Source organism: Balaenoptera acutorostrata, chromosome 19 (assembly GCF_949987535.1).
Source record: "Balaenoptera acutorostrata chromosome 19, mBalAcu1.1, whole genome shotgun sequence".
NCBI lineage: Eukaryota > Metazoa > Chordata > Mammalia > Artiodactyla > Balaenopteridae > Balaenoptera > Balaenoptera acutorostrata.
This window is the reverse complement of record NC_080082.1, coordinates 11,795,673-11,822,044: the sequence shown is the minus strand read 5'-3', so window position 1 is coordinate 11,822,044 and position 26,372 is coordinate 11,795,673. Positions and strand designations below refer to the sequence as shown.

At 39.0% G+C, this 26,372-nt stretch overlaps 1 protein-coding gene across 2 annotated transcripts in view; it reads left to right on the top strand.

The window, feature by feature from the left end:
* Nucleotides 1-26,372, top strand: part of CNTNAP4 (contactin associated protein family member 4) — a 265,562-nt gene that overhangs the window by 87,620 nt on the left and 151,570 nt on the right. The window lies entirely within an intron of this gene.

Here is a 26,372-nt window from a genome sequence, read left to right as displayed (position 1 = left end):
CCTAAATGATGGCAATTCCCACTTTGATTATTAGCAGCAGTGGTCTTGGGTTAAGATTGATATTCAGACTGCCTATGATTGAATGGACTTCATTCACCTACAAGTTTACTTAGGCTTCAAAAAGGATCAAGGACAAGCAACAGCATAATGGGTGCTCAGTTATGCTGAACAGGTTCTAAGTATCCCAACAACTTGAAGTGGGATAAACATGGTCACAGTGGAGGAGAATGAGTGGGTGGGACCACCACAGACCAGGACAGCCATCAGCTCCAGGGGCACTTCAGCTCTTATACCTCTCTAATGATGTAACTCCTCAAAGATATGTGTCAGCCCCATTCTCTGGTGCATCTGCATCTCATCATTCCCAGGTTACTCACTGATTACAAGTTATGCCTGTGGTTCCCAAATTTTACTGCCCATTTGAATTCTGATGCCCAGGCAGTATTCATGCCAATTAAATAATATATGGGGGTGGGAACCCGGGTATTGGGATTTAAAAAATAGTATCCTGTTATTCCAGTTTGCTGCAAAGTATGGGAACCATCAGATTACTCAATAAGCAAACTGGACAATCAAGTACATACTCTTAGTTTAATACAAAACATAATCAGCAGGATGCTGATTCATCTTAGATCCAGTGTGCTCCTATACATTTCTTGAGTATGTGTTGCAAGAAGGATTTGACTAAATATCAAGGCTAGGTTAAAAAAAAAAAAGCTGGGGTTGGGGAAGGAGGGACTGGAAGTGTGGGATTAGCAAATATAAACTATTATATATAGGATGGGTAAACAACAAGGTCCTACTGTATAGCACAGGGAACTATATTCAGTATCCTGTGATAAACCATAATGGAAAAGAATATGAAAAAAAGAATGTCCGTATGTGTATAACTGAGTCACTTTGCTGTACAGCAGAGATTGGGGCATAACATTTTAAATCAACTATACTTCAATAAAAAAAAAAATTAAAAAAAACAAGCTATAAGCCAGATGTTAACTCTGTCCTAATGGGAAAGATCCAATTTCCTTAATATTTAAGGCTATGCTGTCCAGTATGGTAGCCACTAACTATATAGGGCTATTTAAATTTAAATTAATTAAAATGAAATAAATTAAAAGTAAAGTTTTTCAGTCATACTAGCCACACTTTAAGTGCTCAGTAGCTATATTAAGCCAGTGGTTACTATATTAGACAGTGCAGATAGAAAACATATCCATCATCACCGAAAAATTCTATTAGCACAGGTACAAAACATTCTTTAAAGTTAGTAACAAAAAACAAAGCTTTAGGGGACTTCCCTGGTGGTGCAGTGGTTAAGAATCTGCCTGCCAATGCAGGAGACCTGGGTTTGAGCCCTGGTCAGGGAAGATCCCACATGCCGCGGAGCAGCTAAGCCTGTGCGCCGCAACTACTGAGCCTGCGCTCTAGAGCCCATGAGCCACAACTACTGAGTCTGTGTGCCACAACTACCGAAGCCTGCGTGCCTAGAGTCTGTGCTCCGCAACAAGAGAAGCCACTGCAATGAAGCCCATGCACCACAACAAAGAGTAGTACCCGCTCGCTGCAACTAGGGGAAGCCTGTGTGCAGCAACGAAGACCCAACACAGCCAAAAGTAGATAAATAAATAAATTAACTAATTAAAAAAAACAAAAAAAACCAAGGCTTTGTTTTTTTAAAAAGTAGGTAAAAATATAAACAGGTAGTTCATAGAAAGGAAAACATGGTATATAAATATGTAAAAGTGTCTTCAACCTAATTTAATATTGAAGAAATGCAACACTTCCTAAAAGAGTGAAAGAAATGGGAATTTTGGAACTACAGTGTTATTTAAGACATTATTTTCCAAATTGTGGTATATAACAAAATAATATCTTCTTTAATTTTAATAGTTATGCATTTCATGTAATGACTTTTCTTAAAATTTTTAAAATTGTTACATCAAGTCCATGGTATATTATGGACACTACTGTTTAACACAAGAATAAACTAAAAGTGAATTTTTAAAAGAAGCATTTTAAAAACAAGAAGAATGAATACTTATTAAATACTTAGTATATGCCAGGCACTATTCCACTATTCTACATGCATTATATATTGATTTATACTAATATATATATATATTCAATTAATTTTCACAATCCAGTGACTTAGGTACTATGGTAACGCCTAGAGTGTGTATAAGAAAACTGAGGGATGATGAGATTATTTTCCCAAGGCCACACACCTGGATGGGGCAAGGTTTTGACCCCCAGTAATCTGGTTTAAGTATCCTCTATGCTATATGTTCAAGTATCATGTGTGTGAAATCAACATTTGGAAGGAGAACTCAACTGATTAAAGGCATGAGAAACATTGCCCTGAGGCAGGGGGAAAGAGGCACTCCCACACTCTGTTGATGGGAGAATAAATAGATACAAACTCTTTTAGAAGGTAATGAATGTTTTAGTGAGTTGAAGGAAGGGAATCCAAAACAATGTTGGCTAATGCTTTAAATCTATCCAAATATATAATCTATACCAAAAACCAACTCAAACCAGGGATTTATCCTGCAAGTTCACTTGCACTGTGCAGAAGAAAAGGATGCAAGAATCTTCGTTACAACGTTGTCTCTAGTAGTAAAGTAATATCAATCCAATTCACCAGCAATAGGTCACTTGCTTAAGTAAATTATAGTACCTCTGCACAGTGGAATACTGTATGGCCATCAGAGGCAGATGATGTAAAAATACACTGGCCATTTCTGGTGTGAATTCCAAAACCAATGTAAAATTCTGAATTGAAGTGTCATTTGATACTAAAGAATAAATCTTAAGGAGTGAAGAGAAAGAGATGGGGACAGTGGGTGGAATATATATTTATTTATTAAAAACACAGGTAAAGATTGGATTTATATGAGGTTTCAAAAGGGATAAAGTAATCTGGGAGTGAAAGAAACAAAGGATAACAGAGAGGAATGGGTAGGAAATGATCCAATTATTGAATTTTTAAGAAAAACAGATGATGGATATTTCCCACTTATATGACATTATCTTGTAACATTTATTGATAGTATCGAGCCTATGGGAGTTATCAATATAGAGCATCATATATTATTTTAATATTTCTTTTAGTAGTTTAAATATACATTTATATTTATATAATGGTTGGGTGGCAATTATATGTGCAGCATGTCGTCTAATCTTTGATCATAGAATAGAAAACCACCATAGTTCTGATACTAAATTGGTTTGTGAGTCAGTACTCAGTCAGAGAGTCAGAAATTACTCCAGGCATCTGAAACTGCAAAGTCATTCTGGGAAATCAGTTACAGGTGATGGAAAAGCAGATCAAAGTAAATCACGTGATGTGGTGAGCAACTCAGAGCCTAGCAACAGCAAGCAGATGCTGTAACTCTAAGAGTGGAGGGACAGTGAGAAGGTGGTGTTTGCAGAGCTTGTGGCTGACATTGGCCAGATAGTGCTAGAATCGTGGCGAGGCTGCCCAGTAGAGGATTCTGGAAGCAGGGCGTGTCCATGGGGGGAGCAGGAGCCTTGTAAGAGGCTCAGCTGCTACAAAGAAGCTGCCTGCGGCAGAGCAAGAGCAGAGAGGAATATCCTGGCTCCTCCCTTCCCCTCACCTCTCAAGCTCTCTCTGGTGCCCAGCAGGTAGCTTGCTAACACAGGGACCTGGGACTCTCAGCCTCTGTCACTCAGCCCCCCTGTGTCTCAGAACAGAGCAGGGAGACAGTGATACGTGGTTCTAAGTGAAACAAGCACACGACCAGCACAGCCCTAAGAAGGTATGTTCCTAAGGACAACTCACCTCTATGAACTTCTTTTTCTTACAGACTGAGGTATTGATACTTACTGAGTGATCACTCATTCCTTTCAGTAGTAAAATTGCATGCTTCTCCATCAACCCATAAAGAAAGTGAATCAATAATACTCTGATACTGAAGGAATTGAGATTTAAGATAGTAAGTTCCCACCTAAGTTCATGTTAACTAGAGCCAGATTTATAAAGTTTTTACATTTAGCTCTTTTCCCTCCTGCCAATATTGATGAATATACAAAGCTAGGAAAGAACAGTATTTCAAAATATACTGAAGGAAAGGAATTCATGGTATAGATTAAATCATTGGTTTAGTGTCATTTTTTACACATCACCTACTCTAAGGCGGGAGAACAAAAATAATAAATTATGAATCAGTCCTTTGTTGTTTATCAAAATATGTATTGTAGTTCAGGGGATAGTTTTGCTTTCTATGTGGGAAAGGTGGCATTGCTCTGTTTCTCATCAGGCATTTTGCAGATGAGTCCAGGGCTCACTGCAGGGGACCAGGTACAAGAGTGTATCTGGATTAATACACATTTGTTTTTGCCTCTGGGATGGGGCTGTTATATGCATTTGCTGTACGGAAACAGCACGCTGCTGTCTTACTGACATGTTTCTGCTTGGCTGGCAGACCTGACGGCCCCACCCAACTCCAGATCTGGCACATTTCACTGGCGGCTTCCTCATGTCCCACAGCTCCAATTTCAGGCACTTAATTGCCGCCCTTGGCACATTCACCAAGGTTTCTTGTATTTTCAGACTTCTCTTCTGGGTCATGCTCTTCATTTATCTGAGGCATGCTTCATGCCTTCCAACTTAGGGCCTTTCAGTCACTTACTTTGTAGTCCAGCCTGCCCCATCACTTCTCCAATAGTCACCAACTCATCTCTAGAGTCTTACTTCCAATGACATCCTCCATAGTGTTATTTCCAAGAAGCGTTTCTGGAGTACTTTGCGTGGTTTGTATAACCTTAATCAACTGAATTTCAAACTCACTCATATATTTTTCATTCTCCTTCACTCTACTTACATGTTTTCCTTTGTTCCAAATTTTATGCTTGACAGAAATACCCAAATGCTACCGGCTAAAATGCATACTATGTGTACTGAATTCCTAGGAGGTATTCCAAGGAGATAGTAAACATGACTGGAGATAGGACCACCATACTTTTTTGCTAATGTGGTTTAGAATAGATGTTAATAAAAATGTAATAGTAAAAGGAAACACTTTTGTGATTACTTACTTCAAATCCAAAATACAGTAAACTGGTGATGTGTCTACTGGTTTACAATACAGAGGTCTGTCTGTGTACTGAGATGAGGGCATCCATCTGATATTTTGTATAAGTATGTAAAAGAAGAACTCCTAGCCATAAGAACCAGGACTCGAACCGTTTGGTTTTTTCCATCCATATTCCCAATTGCCGTTAGGAGTCCTGCCTCTGAGTTGGTATTGTCTAAGACTTTCTCTTTGTATTGTTACCTACATCTTACTCCTTTCAGAAATGTTCATAAAGAATAACCCTTGATTTAGAAGAGCCGTGCTTTAGAAAAGTGTTAGGGCATTTATCCAGAAGTAGCCGTGAGGATAAAAGGAGGAAAACAGGGGCTTCCCTGGTGGCGCAGCAGTTAAGAATCCGCCTGCCAATGCAGGGGACACGGGTTCAAGCCTTGCTCCGGGAAGATCCCACATGCCGCGGTGCAACCAAGCTTGTGCGCCACAACTACTGAGCCTGCGCCCTAGAGCCCATGAGCCTCAACTACTGAGGCCCGCATGCCTAGAGCCCATGCTCCACAACAAGAGAAGCCACCGCAATGAGAAAGCCAGCGCACCGCGAGAAAGAGTAGCCCCCACTCGCCTCAACTAGAGAAAGCCCATGCGCAGCAACAAAGACCCAACTCAGCCAAATAAATAAATGAATACATTTAAAAAAAAAAAAGGAGGAAAACAGGAAGCAAAAATACTGGGAAATATTCTGCAGAGCTGTGTCTATAAATCAGAGAAATGCAGTTCAAAAGAAATCATATTTGATTGGTATTCTGCAAATGAAAATTTTATTTGGCTTTGAACTCCTATATTCCCTTCTGTGCTTCTTATTGTTATTATTAATCTCTCATACTGAAAGGTTGTCTTCCTTTTGGAGCCTTGAACATTTTAAGTGCTCAGTAATAGGGTTCTTTTCCAATGAGAGAGAGAGAAGAGAAAAATTGCTGGAGCAGTGAAAAGAGAGATCCTCAGGGAGCAATGGCTTTATTACAATATGTCAGAGTCATCATGAGCTGGGGGTGAGTGGGGAATATAAGTTTCAGGAAAAAACACTTGTATTTATTTTAGCAAGTTTGTAGAAAAGTTGCAGAAAATTGTCCCAAGAGCTACAAAGCTATTATGGTAATGGCAGTTCCATTTTTTGCACTCTGAAATTTAAAGGTAAAAAAACCTTTTTTCAATATGTCACTTTGGAAATAGATTTTTGATCCTTAGATTAGAATAAATACATGAATTAATGAAGCTCACAGTGATATTTATGCTTTCTTAAAAAATTTGCATGTCAGAGATGACAGGTAAATACAAAAACGGCTCTAAATTAGAAAGCAATAGGTCTGTTCAATCTCTCTCTCTCTCTCTCTCTTTTTTTTCCATAAAATCAAACTCTTTGGATACATGACCACACAAACATTGAATTTCCATATGGGCTCCTCTCACTTTTTTGGTTTGTACTTTTAAATTCTTAGCCTTTGAGCGTTTAGTTCGTCTGAGCTGTATACACTTGACTGTAGCACAATTTTTTAAAAGATGTTTTCGCAAGGAACTACGTTTTGTGTGATTACAACAGGTCTGTATATTCGTGAAATATATTCCTTCTGTTTACTTCTATTTACAGTCTGCTTAGAACATTGCATAGGGCTTTTTGTACTGGAGTCTTCTGCAACATGGGCATCTATACAACTTTTCACATTGGACCACACCATAGAACATGGCTGTCTCCTTACTTTACTCCCTGGAAAGTCCCTGTGAATCATCTCTCCTCTCCTCCCCTCCATTGAAACTCACCATCCCCAGGCTCTGGATTGGAAACAGAATAAATATGACTGGATCTGATAATCTGGGGCAAAAGTAGCAAACGCCGTCAGCACACTGTCTCAATTTCTGTACCCATGCTTAGGTTGGCTTTCTGGAAACCATGGTCCTATTTCTCTAGTCTGAACCCAGAGTGACTTGAATAGTTGGGATGTCAAATCAGGTCCAGTTCAAAGTACCAAGCTATAGCATGCAAAAGAAGGAAGAGATGGCAGGCTATGGAGGGCAGTTGAAAAAGTCATCTCTGTTACCACATTGCATGCCTTCAGATACAGGCACCATCTCTTACAAGCTGTGTGATTTTGGACAAGTTGCTTTTACCTCGTCTGCAAATTGGGCATAGCAATAATACATGCCTTAAAGAATGTGTGTGAGGGAGGAAGGAACCTTTGCAGAATTAAATGCAAAAAAAAAAAATGTTTAAACTCATGCCAAAGGTTTTTAAAAAAATATAAACACCTTTATGAACTTGGCAAAGAATCAGGTGAAGAATAGTGTGGATTTTCGATCTGCTGACAATGATGCCATTCTAAAGAGTTCAATAGTAAGCATTTTAGTACTCAGCACACAACTACATAAGGGCTAGAAGGGCTGAAATCTTCAGCGGCAGCTTTGGAATTTTGTGTCTTTCCCTAGAGGCAAAAATGAAATACCTGCTTAACTGCAAAAGATTAAGTATCTAAGACTTTAAAAAATAAATAAATAAAAGTACCATGTGATTAAAAAAAAAAAAAACTCATGCAAAATTAGCAATAGATCTGAGGTTATCAGCAATTCAGCTATGAGGTGAAAGTAAATGCCTGACTGAATGCAGTGGTTTTTGGAAGGGAACCATGGTAAGAACGAGGGAAGAGGAAATGACAAATATTATTCCCAGTAGTTTGGCTGTGTGGAGAAAGGAAGTGGGACGATGGTAAAGAGACAGGATAAGTGATGCAGAGACAAATAGAGTACTTGTTAGTGGAGAGACTTGAGCTTGGTTAGAACTTGAGTGGGAGCCCATGGAGGTCCAGAGGTTGAACGTGAATGGGTGATTCCAGAGGTAGTGGGTGGACCAGGGGGATCCAGATCCCAGTTGGTTTTGAAGAGAGACATATCTTCTTATAAAAGAAGAAGAAAAAAAATAAAGATGGGTTTGAACTTCAGTCCGTAGAAGGTCTCTCAAGGGGCGGAAAGTTCCTGTGTTTACTGAGAACAAAGAGAAGTGAGAATGGTGCTGACTAGGAAAAGAATCTGGATGTTGCACTGAGAGCCCAGCGTAGGCTGGAGACCACACGCAGGGCACCTGTGTGCACTGTTGTTTGGTTTTCTCCAGCTGTGGGCAGCTGGCCACGTGCAGGAACAGAGGGTGTAGTTTCTTAGTCTGACCCAGTGTTGGAGTCTGTGGGGATACTGTGATGGGAGGACTTGTCTAGGACAAGGACACATTTGGGCTGGCAAGAGCATAGAAGAAGGAAAGTGTCGTAGAGTTAGCACCATGTAGGGGAGGAAGTGAAGTCGGGGGCGGGGGTGCTGATGGAAGACTATGTTAGTCAGTGTTCTCCAGAGAAATGGAACCAATAGGATGTTGAACAATAGATTTATTTTAAGGAATTGGCTGATGTGATTGTGGAGGTTTGGCGAGTCCAAAATTTGCAAGGTAGGCTGGCAGGCTGGAGACACATAGGAGGGTTACAGTTCGAGTCTTAAGCAATGTGCTAGCAGAATTCCCTTCTTCTAGGAAGGTCAGTCTTTTTTCTCCGAAGGCCTTCAACTGATTGGATGAGGCCTACCCATGTTAGGGAGCGTAATCTGCTTTATTAGAAACTCTACTGCTTTAAATGTTAATCTCATCTTAAAAATACCTTCATAGAAACATCTAGAAAAATATTTGACCAAATGTCTGGGTACTGTGACCCAGTCGAGTTGACACGTAAAATTAACTGTCACAGAGGTGGAAGGTGTCAAAGGAACAGTGGAGTTTTTGAGGCCGAAAAGTAAATAAGAGTGGGAGAATGGAATTGAGAGAGCTAGAAGGTCTAGTCGTCTGGGATCAAAGAGTGGAATTATAAGCATTTACAATTTCAAAGATGGCGCAATCACAGGAGATGATTAAGGACCAAGATATGGGCAGCGATGTGTTAAAAAGGAGCACGTGAGGTCATTTAAGTCCAGGATGTTTTATAGGTCATCCAAAGGGTACTGAAGCAGAGAGTTGCTGAGAAGTTTGCAATGAGGATGAGGAAATGACCTTTAATTTGGGAGAGGACCGGAGTTGAGAGGGCCAGAATTTGCTGTAACCAGCTGATATTCTTTTTTTTTTTTTTAATAATTTTTTAAAATTAATTAATTAATTATTATGGCTGTGTTGGGTCTTCGTTTCTGCGTGAGGGCTTTCTCTAGTTGTGGCAAGCGGGGGCCACTCTTCATCGCGGTGCGCGGGCCTCTCACTGTCGCGGCTTCTCTTGTTGCGGAGCACAGGCTCCAGACGCGCAGGCTCAGTAATTGTGGCTCATGGGCCCAGCCGCTCCTAGGCATGTGGGATCCTCCCAGGCCAGGGCTCGAACCCGTGTCCCCTGCATTGGCAGGCAGACTCTCAACCACTGTGCCACCAGGGAAGCCCCCCCCAGCTGATATTCTTAAAGGAGGAGAAATGAGTTTTCTTTTTTTTCCTTTTGCTGGCTTATTTTCATGAGGAAGAAAGAAAAATCATATGGAATTGACAGAAGATCTGTAAAAAAACTTACTGACTCCATGGACATGTAGCATTTGGGAAAAGTGAGCAAAATTCATTTTTGGTTCCAAAGTGCTAATTTGGATTTCACGGGATATGCTAATCTCTTTTGGAAGCTCCCTCACAGACACACCCAGAGATAATGTTTTACCAGTTATCTGGGCATCCCTTAGCCCAGTTAACACATGAAATTAGTCATCACAGATGCCTTTCACTCTGCATCGTTCCTCGGCTATTATAGGATCTAATTAAATCAGCCCTACTTTCTGGTACTTAACAGATCATTCCAGTTCACAGAAAGACATGGGAAATAGGAGAAAAGAATGCAAAGGGCTCATGAGTTTTGGAAGTGACTATGGAAGGCATCCTAGGGGAAGTTCACATACCCAGAAAAAGAATGAAATTAACAGAAACTCTTACCACAATCTAGGGGTTAGATAGTTTTCCTTTCCTATTTCTCATTCTATGTATAAGTTTCTTTTCCAGTAAAAATTTAATTTGTAAAATTTATGTTATCATTTAAACTTTCTTTGGAGTTTAGAGTTGGCATTGGTTTTACTTTCTGTCTTTCTCCATTGCTGATTTTAGCTGAGTCGATTCCAAAATATGACACTCTTCCTCTTACTGATTTTGTCTTATTATTGCCATCCTACCTTGTACATGGCAGCCAGAGGTCACACCCTCATTACTCAGATGATCATTCGTGTGAGATGCATCTATTAATCACACCTTTCCTCCCAATAGAACTGTAGATTAACCAAGCTGTGACATTATCCTTTGAGTGCCTTCTGATATTCTACTTCTAATTTAGTAGTTAAGTGCACACACATCAGTTTCAATCACTACTGACTGATCTTAGCTGGTTCTGACCAGGACAGTGGTCCTCATCTTTTCTCTAAATTGATTCATGGTTGTGGAATATTCTGGCTTCCTGTACCGTACTTGGGCTAATGATATGTGAAGGATTTCTCTATGCTTAAGTTCAGATTTAAAAAGATATGCTTAATATCTATAAAATGGTGTACGTCTTGATGACCTCGGGGTATGAAGTCCTTGGCTGTGAGTGTATTTGTCTGTCTAGTTTAATGACATTTGCTCTAATGCTTGATGTCCCAAGTCAGAATTTCATAGTGAAAGTTCTACATATTTTTTGAGGAAAATACCAACTAAAACTCAGGTTTACTGCAGTTTTGCAAGACATTAGGTCCATTATTTTCTGCTGGAAAATGTGCTCAAAATGACCCTATATATTTAGGACTAGATCACATACACTATTATTTATTTTAATTTATATAAGATATTATATCTAAAGGGTTTGTGGCATCCAAAATGAAATCAGTGGGGTTGAGGACAGTGACAGATTGCTGAGGGAATCAAACCATTTCTGGCATGGGCAGACAGAACTAGGATTTACATATTCTGAAAAACTACATGCCTCTCTGTATCACGTAATTGGTCTCGGTCTCACTGATGAAAAGGACGTTAGAAACTAAGTTCCTTCAGATTGCAAGATAACTTTGAAATTAGTGTTGCTATACTTTAAAGGGAAATGATTGGTACATTTTGTAGTCTGTATTTTTTATGCTTTTCCCCATTTTTTAAAATGCAAACAATTATATGAATAGACTCAAGCAAAGTGTAACAATAAGAGGACTAAGAGATGACTTCAAAACTGAATGTGATTAGGGGAACTTTTTTTTTTTCTTAAAAACTTTCATCAATTGCTTGTTATTAGAAATACTGCTTCTATATAGCTGAAGAGCTGTGTTCTTATGAGTAGACAATGCTTGGAACAGAACAATGTGTACTTGAATCATCCATAAATATTTAAAAGTTCCGATGATACAGCAGTTACCAAGGATAGAGCCAATGTGTGCTCAGGAAGTCATATATATAGGATGCTTCTTCCACACCACAAGCATCAATATGTGCACCTTAGAATGCCAAGAAAAAATTATGTTGCATCATGAACTCGCAATTACTTTCTTTTCAGTTAGATATCTGCCGCTGTAATTATTACCATATTATTACTGACTATCCCTGGACCTTCTCTCCTGTTATTCTCCTCTGCGACTGTGCTTTGCAACTTTCCCAAGTTTTTCTCTGTACCTTATAACTGCTTTTCTCGATTGCCTATTATCATTTACCCACAATTACTTTTTCCTAAAACTTTCTCAGGAATTTATAGATACTTTCACACTATCTTCCCCAAAACGCATTTCATTGGATGGGCTAAATTTTGAAATCTAGCAATTTTAATGAAGGTACCTCTTTTTTTTTTTTTTAAAGTTGACGTTCTCCAAAACTCTGTGCCTCCTGGAGACATTAAGATAGAGGCCACTCGTGTGTTTGGAGTGAGTCCCCAAAGCTGACACATGAGACAAGACACAGTAGCTTCCTTGTCCCCCACCCCCCAGTCTTCTCTCAGCAGAGACTCTGACAGATGCACAGCTGTCTCCATGAGAACTCATGGTAATAATTCTGATGTCATGCGAGTGAGAAGAGGATGCAGGTGGACAGTGCTACTTGAGGAATTAGGCTGGAAAAGCCTCCAAAATTTACTGTAGGTTGGCCTGGACTCTACTTACCCTCCCTTCCTGGGATCATCACTTTTCATCTGGCTAACCCTTCAAGGGTGAAGACCATTTAAAAAGATTAATACATATCTTACCTCTACCTCTCACATTTGTTCAATTACCTTGACAAAGACAAGGTGAAGAAAATGGGTAGGGTATACTACCATTTATTTAAATAAAGGGAATGGAAATATACACATGTATTTACATATTTGCTCATATTTTTAAAATAAACGGGAGGATAAGCAAGACCAATTAAAAAAATGTTACCTCTGTGATAACCTATAGGGGGAAGGATGGAATAGGGATAGGAGCTAGACTTTTCTGGACGTGCCTTGTTTTTTAGATTTAACTATAAAGCAATATACACAATTTAATAATTGTATACCAGTATTAAATAAAAATTTGGAAGCTATTTCTAAAGATCAACAGTAACATGAAACAAACCTGTAGGTTCAGTTAAAGGCACACACACACAAAGGAATTATTTTAAGTGACTTAAAAACACAGCAGTTGTGTATTTTTATTGTTTTAGAACCCGTTGACAAAAAAATCTTTAACTACTTTCAATAATAATATTTTGTTAGTGATACCCATTACATTTTATTTAAAATATTGTATCGTGACTCTAAAATTTCTTTTGATAAAACAGTTAAGCAAACATTTTAATATCGTTAGAAATCAAAATTTCAGTGAAAGAGAAAAGAGAAACAAATCTAAAATTGAAGAGGTTGGGGGAGACCTTCAAGATGGCAGAAGAGTACGACGAGGAGATCACCTTCCTCCCCACAAATACATCAGAAATACATCTACATGTGGAACAACTCCTACAGAACACCTACTGAACGCTGGCAGAAGACCTCAGACCTCCCAAAAGGCAAGAAACTCCCCACGTACCGGGGTAGGGCAAAAAAAAAGAGAAAAAACAGAGACAAAGGAATAGGGACGGGACCTGCACCAGTGGGAGGGAGCTGTGAAGGAGGAAAGGTTTCCACACACTAGGAAGCCCCTTCGTGGGTGGAGACTGCGGGTGGCAGAGGGGGGAAGCTTCAGAGCCACGGAGGAGAGCGCAGCCACTGGGGTGCGGAGGGCAAAGTGGAGAGATCCCCTCACAGAGGATCAGTGCCGACCAGCACTCACCAGCCCAAGAGGCTTGTCTGCTCACCCACTGGGGCGGGCGGGGGCTGGGAGCTGAGGCTCAGGCTTCGGTCGGATCGCAGCGAGAGGACTGGGGTTAGCTGTGTGAACATAGCCTGAAAGGGGCTAGGGCGCCACGGCTAGCCGGGAGGGGGTCCGGGAAAAAGTCTGAAGCTGCCGAAGAGGCAAGAGACCATTGTTTCTGGGTGCGCGAGGAGAGGGGATTCAGAACACCGCCTAAGCGAGCTCCAGAGATGGGTGCGAGCTGTGGCTATCAGTGCGGACCCCAGAGATGGGCATGGGATGCTAACGCTGCTGCTGCCACCACCAAGAAGCCTGTGTGCAAGCCCAGGTCACTCTCCACACCTCCCCTCCTGGGAGCCTGTGCAGCCCGCCACTGCCAGGGTCCCGTGATCCAGGGACAACTTCCCCGGGAGAACACACGGCGTGCCTTAGGCTGGTGCAACGTCACGCCGGCCTCTGCCGCCACAGGCTCGCCCCGCATCCGTACCCCTCCCTCCCCCTGGCCTGAGTGAGCCAGAGCCCCCTAATCAGCTGCTACTTTAACCTCGTCCTGTCTGAGTGAAGAACAGATGCCCTCAGGCAACCTACACGTAGAGGCGGGGCCAAATCCAAAGCTGAACCCCGGGAGCTGTGCGAACAAAGAAGAGAAAGGGAAATCTCTCCCAGCAGCCTCAGGAGCAGAGGATTAAATCTCCACAATCAACTTGATGTACCCTGCATCTGTGGAACACCTAAATAGACAATGAATCATCCCAAATTGAGGAGGTGGACTTTGGGAGCAACGATATATATATATTTTTTCCTTTTTCTCTATTTCCGTGTGGATGACAGGGTGTTGGTTCTCCGGCCAGGCATCAGGCCTGTGCCTCTGGGGTGGGAGAGCCGAGTTCAGGACATTGGTCCACCAGAGACCTCCCGGCTCCACGTAATATCAAACGGCAAAAATCTCCCAGAGATCTCCATCTCAACGCCAAGACCCAGCTCCACTCAACGACCAGCAAGCTACAGTGCTGGACACCCTATGCCAAACAACTAGCAAGACAGGAACACAACCCCACCCATTAGCAGAGAGACTGCTTAAAATCATAATAAGTTCACAGACACCCCAAAACACACCACCAGACGTGGACCTGCCCTCCAGAAAGGCAAGATCCAGCCTCATCCACCAGAACACAGGCACTAGTCCCCTGCACCAGGAAGCCTACACAACCCACTGAACCAACCTTAGCCACTGGGGGTAGACACCAAAAAGAACGGGAACTATGAACATGCAGCCTGTGAAAAGGAGACCCCAAACACAGTAAGTTAAGCAAATTGAGAAGACAGAGAAATTTGCAGCAGATGAAGGAGCAAGGTAAAAACCCACCAGATCAAACAAATGAAGAGGAAGTAGGCAGTCTACCTGAGAAAGAATTCAGAGTAATGATAGTAAAGATGATCCAAAATCTTGGAAATAGAATGGAGAAAATACAAGAAACATTGAACAAGGACCTAGAAGAACTAAAGAGCAAACAATAATGATGAACAACACAATAAATGAAATCAAAAATTCTCTAGTAGGAATCAATAGCAGAATAACTGAGGCAGAAGAATGGATAGGTGACCTGGAAGATAAAATATTGGAAATAACTACCACAGAGCAAAATAAAGAAAAAAGAATGAAAAGAATTGAGGACAGTCTCAGAGAACTGTGGGACAACATTAAATGTACCAACATTCAAATTATAGGGGTTCCAAAAGAAGAAAGGGACTGAGAAAATATTTGAGGAGATTATACTTGAAAACTTCCCTAATATGGGAAAGGAAATAGTTAATCAAGTCCAGGAAGCACAGAGAGTCCCATACAGGATAAATCCAAGGAGAAACATGCCAAGACACATATTAATTAAACTATCAAAAATTGAATACAAAAAAAAATATTAAAAGCAGCAAGGGAAAAACAATAAATAACATACAAAGGAATCCCTGTAAGGTTAACAGCTGATCTTTCAACAGAAACTCTGCAAGCCAGAAGGGAGTGGCAGGGCATATTTAAAGTGATGAGAGGGAAAAACCTACAACCAAGATTACTCTACCCAGCAAGGATCTCATTCAGATTCGATGGAGAAATTTAAAACTTTACAAAGAAGCAAAAGTTAGGAGAATTCAGCACCACCAAACCAGCTTTACAACAAATGCTAAAGGAACTTCTCTAGGCAGGAAACACAACAGAAGGAAAAGACTTACAATAACACACCCCAAACAATTAAGAAAATGGTAATAGGAACATACATATCGATAATTACCTTAAATGTAAATGGATTAAATGCTCCAACCAAAAGCCATAGACTGGCTGAATGGATACAAAAACAAGACCCGTACATATTCTGTCTACAGGAGACCCACTTCAGACCTAGGAACACATACAGACTGAAAGTGAGGGGATGGAAAAAGATATTCCATGCAAATGGAAATCAAAAGAAAGCTGGAGTAGCAATTCTCATATCAGACAAAATAGACTTTAAAATAAAGACTATTACAAGAGACAAAGAAGGACACTGCATAATGATCAAGGGATCAATCCAAGAAGAAGATTTAACAATTGTAAATATTTATGCACCCAACATAGGAACACCTCAATACATAAGGCAAATGCTAACAGCCATAAAAGGGGAAATCGACAGTAACACAATCATAGCAGGGGACTTTAACACCCCACTTTCACCAATGGACAGGTTATCCTAAATGAAAATAAATAAGGAAACACAAGCTTTAAATGATACATTAAACAAGAGGGACTTAATTGATATTTATAGGACATTCCATGCAAAAACAGCAGAATACACTTTCTTCTCACGTGCTCATGGAACATTCTCCAGGATAGATCATATCTTGGGTCACAAATCAAGCCTTGGTAAATTTAAGAAAATTGAAATCGTATCAAGTATCTTTTTCGACCACAATGCTATGAGACTAGATATCAATTACAGGAAAAAATCTGAAAAAATACAAACACATGGAGGCTAAACAATACACTACTTAATAGCAAAGAGGTCACTGAAGAAATCAAAGAGGAAATAAAAAAATATCTAGAAACAAATAATAATGAAAACATGATGACCCAAAATCTATGGGATGCAGCAAAAGCATTTCTAAGAGGGAAGTTTATAGCAATACAATCCTACCTTAAGAAACAAAAAACATCTCAAATAAACAAGCTAACCTTGCACCTAAAGCAATTAGAGAAAGAAGAACAAAAATAACCCAAAGTTAAGAGAAGGAAAGAAATCATAAAGATCAGATCAGAAATAAATGAAAAAGAAAGGAAGGAAAAAATAGCAAAGATCAATAAAAGTAAAACCTGGTTCTTTGAGAAGATAAACGAAATTGGTAAACCATTAGCCAGACTCATCAAGAAAAAACGGGAGAAGACTCAAATCAATAGAATTAGAAATGAAAAAGGAGAAGTAACAGCTGACACTGCAGAAATACAAAGGATCATGAGAGATTACTACAAGCAGCTATATGCCAATAAAATGGACAACCTGGAAGAAATGGACAAATTCTTAGACATTCACAACCTTCCGAGACTGAACCAGGAAGAAATAGAAAACATAAACAGACCAATCACAAGCACTGACATTGAAAATGTGATTAAAAATCTTCCAACAAAGGCCCAGGACCAGATGACTTCACAGGTGAATTCTATCAAACATTTAGAGAAGAGCTAACACCTATCCTTCTCAAACTCTTCCAAAATATAGCAGAGGGAGGAACACTCCCAAACTCATTCTACTAGGCCACCATCACCCTGACACCAAAACCAGACAAAGATGTCGCAAAGAAAGAAAACTACAGGCCAATTTCACTGATCAACATAGATGCAAAAATCCTCAACAAAACAGTAGCTAACAGAATCCAACAGCACATTAGGATTATACACCATGATCAAGTGGGGTTTATCCCAGGAATGCAAGGATTCTTCTATATGTAAATCAATCAACTTTATACACCATATTAACAAACTGAAGGATAAAAACCATATGATCATCTCAATAGATGCAGAAAAAGCTTTTGACAAAATTCAACACCAATTTATGATAAAAACCCTCCAGAAAGTAGTCGTGGAGGGAACTTATCTCAACATAATAAAGACCATATATGACAAACCCACAGCCAACATTGTCCTCAGTGGTGAAAAACTGAAACCATTTCCACTAAGATCAGGAACAAGACAAGGTTGCCCACTCTCAACGCTATTATTCAACATAGTTTTGGAAGTTTTAGCCACAGGATTCAGAGAAGAAAAAGAAATGAAAGGAATCCAAATCAGAAAAGAAGAAGTAAAGCTGTCACTGTTTGCAGATGACATGATAGTATACATAGAGAATCCTAAAGATGCTACCAGAAAACTACTAGAGCTAATCAATGAATTTGGTAAAGTAGCAGGATACAAAATTAATGCACAGAAATCTCTTGCATTCCTATACACTAATGTTGAAAAATCTGAAAGAGAAATTAAGGAAATACTCCCATTTACCATTGCAACAAAAGAATAAAATACCTAGGAATAAACCTACCTAAGGAGACAAAAGACCTGTATGCAGAAAACTATAAGGCGCTGATGAAAGAAATTAAAGAGGATACAAACAGATGGAGAGATATACCATGTTCTTGGGTTGGAAGAATAAACATTGTGAAAATGACTCTACTACCCAAAGCAATCTACAGATTCAGTACAATCCCTATCAAACTACCAATGGCATTTTTCACAGAACTAGAACAAAAAATTTCACAATTCGTATGGAAACACAAGAGACCCTGAATAGCCAAAGCAATCTTGAGAACGAAAAACGGAGCTGGAGGAATCAGGCTTCCTGACTTCAGACTATACTACAAAGGTACAGTAATCAAGACAGTATGGTACTGGCACAAAAACAGAAATATAGATCAATGGAACAGGATAGAAAGCCCAGAGATAAACCCACGCACATATGGTCACCTTATCTTTGATAAAGGAGGCAAGAATATATAATGGAGAAAAGACAGCCTCTTCAATAAGTGGTGCTGGGAAAACTGGACAGCTACATGTAAAAGAATGAAATTAGAACACTCCCTAACACCATACACAAAAATAAACTAAAAATAGATTAAAGACCTAAATGTAATGCCAGACACTATAAAACTCTTAGAGGAAAACATAGGCAGAACACTCTATGACATAAGTCACAGGAAGATCCTTTTTGACCCACCTCCTAGAGAAATGGAAATAAAAACAAAAATAAACACATGGGACCTAATGAAACTTAAAAGCCTTTGCATAGCAAAGGAAACCATAAAGAAGACGAAAAGACAACCCTCAGAGTGGAATAAAATATTTGGAAATGAAGCAACTGACAAAGGATTAATCTCCAAAATTTACAAGCAGCTCATGCAGCTCAATATCAAGAAAACAAACAACCCAATCCAAAAATGGGCAGAAGACCTAAATAGACATTTCTCCAAAGAAGATATACAGATTGCCAACAAGCACATGAAAGGGTGCTCAACATCACTAATAATTAGAGAAATGCAAATCAAAACTACAATGAGGTATCACCTCACACCAGTCAGAATGGCCATCATCAAAAAATCTACAAACAATAAATGCTGGAGAGGGTGTGGAGAAAAGGGAACCCTCTTGCACTGTTGGTGGGAATGTAAATTGATACAACCACTATGGAGAGCAGTATGGAGGTTCCTTAAAAAACTAAAAATAGAACTACCATACGACCCAGCAATCCCAGTACTGGGCATATACCCTGAGAAAACCGTAATTCAAAAAGAGTCATGTACCAAAATGTTCATTGCAGCTCTATTTACAATAGCCAGGACATGGAAGCAACCTAAGTGTCCATCGACAGGTGAATGGATAAAGAAGATGTGGCACATATATACAATGGCATATTACTCAGCCATAGAAAGAAACGAAATTGAGTTGTTTGTAGTGAGGTGGATGGACCTAGAGTCTGTCATACAGAGTGAAGTAAGTGAGAAAGAGAAAAACAAATACCATATGCTAACACATATATATGGGATCTAAAAAAAAAAAAAAGTGGTCATGAAGAGCCTAGGGGGAGGATGGGAATAAAGACGCAGACCTACTAGAGAATGGACTTGAGGACACGGGGAGGGGGAAGGGTAAGCTGGGACGAAGTGAGAAAGTGGCATGGACATATATACACTACCAAATGTAAAACAGATAGCTAGTGGGAAGCAGCCGCATAGCACAGGGAGATCAGCTCGGTGCTTTGTGACCACCTAGAGGGGTGGGATAGGGAGGGTGGGAAGGAGGGACTTGCAAGAGGGAAGAGATATGGGGATATATGTATATGTATAGCTGATTCACTTTGTTATAAAGCAGAAACTAACACAGCATTGTAAAGCAAGTATACTCCAATAAAGGTGTTTAAAAAAAAAAAAAAGACATTTGTTTATCCAAGTGGAGGGCATCATCCAGTCCCCTCTACTTTTGTATACTTTTTTAAACTTCTATAATAAACTTTTTAAATAAAAAAAAAATAAAAGAATAAAATTGAAGAGGTTAAGTAAATATCCTGCAATTCTGAATTTGAATTGGATATATCAGTATGAACTTGATATATTTTCTCTCTAAGGAAAATACAACATTTCCTAGTTTTGTTGATCAAGAAGGTATCATGAACCTAAAACAGTGATCTCCCTTAGCACCTGGATTGTGGATCCCAAATATCATACTCTGAAAGGACTTAGGACTCATTGTGAAAAATAGCTGAATCCAGATATGAGGCATGAAATATACAAAATAAATCTAGAATATCTTATAGTACCAGAAAACTAGGATTTTTACCAAAGACTACTGGGGTCATGTCAAAAAGACTCAGGAGGCAACTCAAGAAGGATTGCAACTAGAATATCAATAAGAATAATTCCAGAAATGTATTGAAACACCAAGTAAGTTAATCATTTATTAATTCATAATAATACAAAAATTTCCTTATTCACCATCATTGGAAGTTGCTAGAGGATCAACTCACTATTCTGAACACTGGTTCAAAAAAAAAGGAATAATCAAGATTTCTCTGCTTTTTCTGATTAAATTGCATCTCAGGGTAGCCAGGTATTTGATGAGAGGATGTTTGTCTTTAGAGAAGTATTCTAGATTAAATAAGATATTGAGGAAGGGATGATAGAATCAGAATATCACCGTTTTATAACCTCTAATGAAATAATGTACTTGGAGAACATCAGTGATCTCTAGAATCATAAAAACAGAGACAGCCAGGTATAATGCATCTCCTGCTAGATGTATACAGTGTGTTTTTTGAAGGCTTCTGGCTAAAAAGTCAAACCTAAGTCCAATCAAGCCCCCAAATCTGACTACCAGTTTACGAACTAGATAGGACATATCATATGACACCATAGAGAGGCAATCAGCAAACTGTGGGAAACTATAAGACAATTGGCCAGCAGTTTTTGATAACAAATTAAGAGAAAATGAAAGGGAGATGATCCATAGGTAAAAAGATATTTAAGACAAACATCAACTGTATGGAAATTTGGGGTAAGCTGATTTGAACAATATTGCATATACATGCGCACACACAGGCGCATACACTTTCAAGAGGTAAGCAGTCATCACAGGATGTTGATGATATTACAGAACTGTTGTCAACATTTTAGGTTTTGAAATTAAATCCTTATCCGTTAAAGAAATATTTTGAGATACTTATGCATGAAGTAATATGACATCTGAGACTGGATTTAAAATAATCTATTAGGGAAGGTTATGAAGTGGGAGGGGGTGTGGGTAGAGGTGAAATAAAACTGGCCATGAGTTAGCAGTCTTTGAAACTGGATATAGATGACTTTTTTGTTCTATTCTCCCTACTTGAGTATATGTTTGAAAATGTGTATAATAAAACTTTTAATGCCGGATATATGCTTTCTCCTCTTTAAGTTTTTAGTAGTTTAAGTTTCCATTCTCACACAGTATAATTTTACCTGCAATAAGGCTGAGAATAACAAATACCATTAGGACCAAATTGAATAGAGTACTGAGACTAATGTGGATTTGGTTGTCTCCATCGGGGATGAAAGGAGGTGGTCCAGACCCAGGGGAGGCTGATTCTGATAAAGGAGCACCCGGGTTGGGAATGGGGAGGGGAGAGATGAGGCTTGCTGCTACCGAGAAATAGAGAAGAGGAATGAAAGGCAGATCTCACAGGGAAGGAAAAGGAGAGAAATGGGGAGAAAAGGAAACGAGAGGGTTGCCGTGTCTTCTCTTGTTCTTCCACCCCCATTACCTCAGGCTGAGTGATGCCTGAGCCCGGGGCCACGCGTAGCTCTGGCTGTAACTGACCTGCCTTTCAGTTCCCCACACTTGGAGAGTGTGGTGCAGAGAGGAGCTGACGAGTGGATTCACCTCTCCAGGAACTACCTTAACAACGGGGTAGATTCCTTTACCCCTTTCACAGGAACACTCATGGAAGGTGACGGGAAGTGGTCCTGTTAGCCAAGCTTTGTAATAGCCTCAAAATCATCTAATCTACATTTGTCTAGGCTTTTAGAAATCATTCCCAAAGTATGAAGCATACATGATAACACATTTTTAAAAGATTTTCTTTTATGATGATTCATTAGCATCTGTATTTATAGTTCTGCTATTTTCCTCTCAAAATACCTAATATAAAGTAAAATTGGAAAACGGGAACAACAGGGAAAACATATGTTTCAGTACCCGAGCTACATTTGAAGTGTGCGTTTAAAAATTTAAAAATCAGTGGTTTCATTTAAAGTCACTATTCAACCAGCTACAATATTTTTTTTTTAAAGAAAAATACCCTAAGACATACATATCGTGGACATATACATGTGAATTATTCTGACACCTGACAGGTGCAACTTGTAAAGTATGAAATAATTTATATGTTAGGAGCATAATTATAAATCTTTAAAGACAATTTTTTATGACATTATAATGCATTTTGTTGATTTGTCTTGACACTTACTATGGATTTTTCCAGCAGTTAAAGCAGTAAGAGTTATACAATAAGTACAGTTAATTCTCATTATTTGTGATAGTGATGTTTTATAAATTCTCTCTGAACACTGAATTAGCCAATACTGAACTGTTGCTCCTGGGGGAAATACAGGGTTAGGTTCCTGTGAGCCTCTGGTCACATTTTCATCAACCCATCAATACATGACCTTGCTTTTTTTTTTTTTTATGTAATATCTGAAACATTTATATTAACATATTTCCATACATATTTCCATACAAATACAAATATAAGATTTTTAGAAATTTCATGTAATGTCTGAAACATTTATATTAACATATTTCCATACAAATAACCCAATGAAAGTTTAGTATTAGTTGTTTTGTTTGTTTTTTTATACTGCAGGTTCTTATTAGGCATCAATTTTATACACATCAGTGTATACATGTCCATCCCAATCGCCCAATTCAGCACACCACCATCCCCACCCCACCGCAGTTTTCCCCCCTTGGTGTCCACTGAGAAAGGCTGGTCTAGACTCTAGATAATAAGGAAACATGGAAAATACGTGAGTTAAAACTGTGTCCTGATACAGCTGTGTTTTGGGAAAACTTAACTGACAATAGTACTCAGAATAGTTTGAGGAATGTGAAACTAAATATTATTGGAGCTTTTGTCACATGAAAAATAATGAAAGAAATGAAAATAGTAATCAAAAAAAGGTGATGAGGGCTTCCCTGGTGGTGCAATGGTTAAGAATCCGCCTGCCAATGCAGGGGACACGGGTTTGATCCCTGGCCTGGGAAGATCCCACATGCCACGAAGCAACTAAGCCCGTGTGCCACAACGACTGAGCCCGTGCTCTAGAGCCCTTGAGCCACAACTACTGAAGCCTGTGCACCTAGAGCCCGTGCTCCGCAACAAGAGAAGCCACCACAGTGAGAAGCCTGTGCACTGCCATGGAGAGTTGCCCTGGCTCACCACAACTAGAGAAAGCCCGCGCACAGCAACAAACACCCAACACAGCCAAAAAAATAAAAACAAACAAACAAAAAGGTGATGATGCAAAAGATTTATTACTTCATTCATTTAAAGCAAAGATATATTAGATACCTACTGGATGTCAGGTATTGTGGCTACTATGATGAGTAGAAATAGATCTAGCCATTACCACCTAATGGGCAGTCAGACATTAAGCAAATGAGTACAAATCCATGTAAATTCTTAACAGATAAATGCTAAAAGAAGGGAAGTTTCTCAGTACATATAACAGAGACATAAAGTCTACTCTAGCAGTGTTTACATACTTGGGAGGAGTGGATAACAGTATAATAGAATGATGCTTTTTTGTATATGGTCAGTTTGGAATTTATTTTATCATTAGTGGGAGACTAATGGATATTTAAAATCAGGAACTAAAATTATAATCTCGTAACCTATGTCCAATGATCATTAAAGCCATTGCTTTTTTTTTTTTTTTAGAAATTTCATGTAATGTCTGAAACATTTATATTAACATATTTCCATACAAATAACCCAATGAAAGTTTAGTATTAGTTGTTTTGTTTGTTTGTTTTTTTATACTGCAGGTTCTTATTAGGCATCAATTTTATACACATCAGTGTATACATGTCAATCCCAATCACACAATTCAGCACACCACCATCCCCACCCCACCGTAGTTTTCCCCCCTTGGTGTCCATATGTCCATTCTGTACATCTGTGTCTCAACTTCTGCCCTGCAAACCGGCTCATCTGTACCATTTTTCTAGGTTCCACATACATGCATTAATATACGATATTTGTTTTTCTCTTTCTGACTTACTTCACTCTATATGACAGTCTCTAGATCCATCCACGTCTCTACAAATGACCCAATTTCGTTCCTTTTTATGGCTGAGTAATATTCCATTGTATATATGTACCACAACTTCTTTATCCATTTGTCTGTTGATGGGCATTTAGGTTGCTTCCATGACCTGGCTATTGTAAATAGTGCTGCAGTGAACATTCGGGTGCATGTGTCTTTTTGAATTACGGTTTTCTCAGGGTATATGCCCAGTAGTGGGATTGCTGGGTCGTATGGTAGTTCTATTTTTAGTTTTTTAAGGAACCTCCATATTGTTCTCCATAGTGGCTGTATCAATTTACATTCCCACCAACAGTGCAAGAGGGTTCCCTTTTCTCCACACCCTCTCCAGCATTTGTTGTTTGTAGATTTTCTGATGATGCCCATTCTAACAGGAGTGAGGTGATACCTCATTGTAGTTTTGATTTGCATTTCTCTAATAATTAGTGATGTTGAGCATCTTTTCATGTGCTTCGTGGCCGTCTGTATGTCTCCTTTGGAGAAATGTCTATTTAGGTCTTCTGCCCATTTTTGGATTGGGGTGTTTGTTTCTTTAATGTTGAGCTGAATGAGCTGTTTATGTATTTTGGAGGTTAATCCTTTGCCGTTGATTCGTTTGCAAATATTTTCTCCCATTCTGAGGGTTGTCTTTTCGTCTTGTTTATGGTTTCCTTTGCTGTGCAAAAGCTTTGAAGTTTCATTAGGTCCCATTTGTTTATTTTTGTTTTTATTTCCATTACTCTAGGAGGTGGATGAAAAAAGATCTTGCTGTGATTTATGTCAAAGAGTGTTCTTCCTATGTTTTCCTCTAAGAGTTTTATAGTGTCCAGTCTTATATTTAGGTCTCTAATCCATTTTGAGTTTATTTTTGTGTATGGTGTTAGGGAGTATTCTAATTTCATTCTTTTACATGTAGCTGTCCAGTTTTCCCAGCACCACTTATTGAAGAGACTGTCTTTTCTCCATTGTATATCTTTGCCTCCTTTGTCATAGATTAGTTGACCATAGGTGCGTGGGTTAATCTCTGGGCTTTCTATCTTGTTCCATTGATCTATGTTTCTGTTTTTGTGCCCGTACCATATTGTCTTGATTACTGTAGCTTTGTATTATAGTCTGAAGTCAGGGAGTCTGATTCCTCCAGCTCCATTTTTTTGCCTCAAGACTGCTTTGGCTATTCGGGGTCTTTTGTGTCTCCATACAAATTTTAAGATGATTTGTTCTAGCTCTGTAAAAAATGCCATTGGTAATTTGATAGGGATTGCATTGAATCTGTAGATTGCTTTGGGTAGTATACTCATTTTCACAATGTTGATTCTTCCAATCCAAGAACATGGTATATCTCTCCATCTGTTGGTATCATCTTTAATTTCTTTCATCAGTGTCTTATAGTTTTCTGCATACAGGTCTTTTGTCTCCCTAGGTAGGTTTATTCCTAGGTATTTTATTCTTTTTGTTGCAATGGTAAATGGGAGTGTTTCCATAATTTCTCTTTCAGATTTTTCATCATTAGTGTAGAGGAATGCAAGAGATTTCTGTGCATTAATTTTGTATCCTGCAACTTTACCATATTCATTAATTAGCTCTAGCAGTTTTCTGGTGGCAGTTTTAGGATTCTCTATATATAGTATCATGTCATCCGCAAACAGTGACAGTTTTACTTCTTCTTTTCCAATTTGTATTCCTTTTATTTCTTTTTCTTCTCTGATTGCCGTGGCTAGGACTTCCAGAACTATGTTGAATAATAGTGGTGAGAGTGGACATCCTTGTCTCATTCCTGATCTTAGAGGAAATGCTTTCAGTTTTTCACCATTGAGAATGATGTTTGCTGTGGGTTTGTCATATATGGCCTTTATTATGTTGAGGTAGGTTCCCTCTACGCCCACTTTCTGGAGAGTTTTTATCATAAATGGGTGTTGAATTTTGTCAAAAGCTTTCTCTGCATCTATTGAGATGATCATATGGTTTTTATTCTTCCATTTGTTAATATGGTGTATCACATTGATTGATTTGCATATATTGAAGAATCCTTGCATCCCTGGGATAAATCCCACTTGATCGTGGTGTATGATCCTTTTAATGTGTTGTTGGATTCTGTTTGCTAGTATTTTGTTGAGGATTTTTGCATCTATATTCATCAGTGATATTGGTCTGTAATTTTCTTTTTTTGTAGTGTCTTTGTCT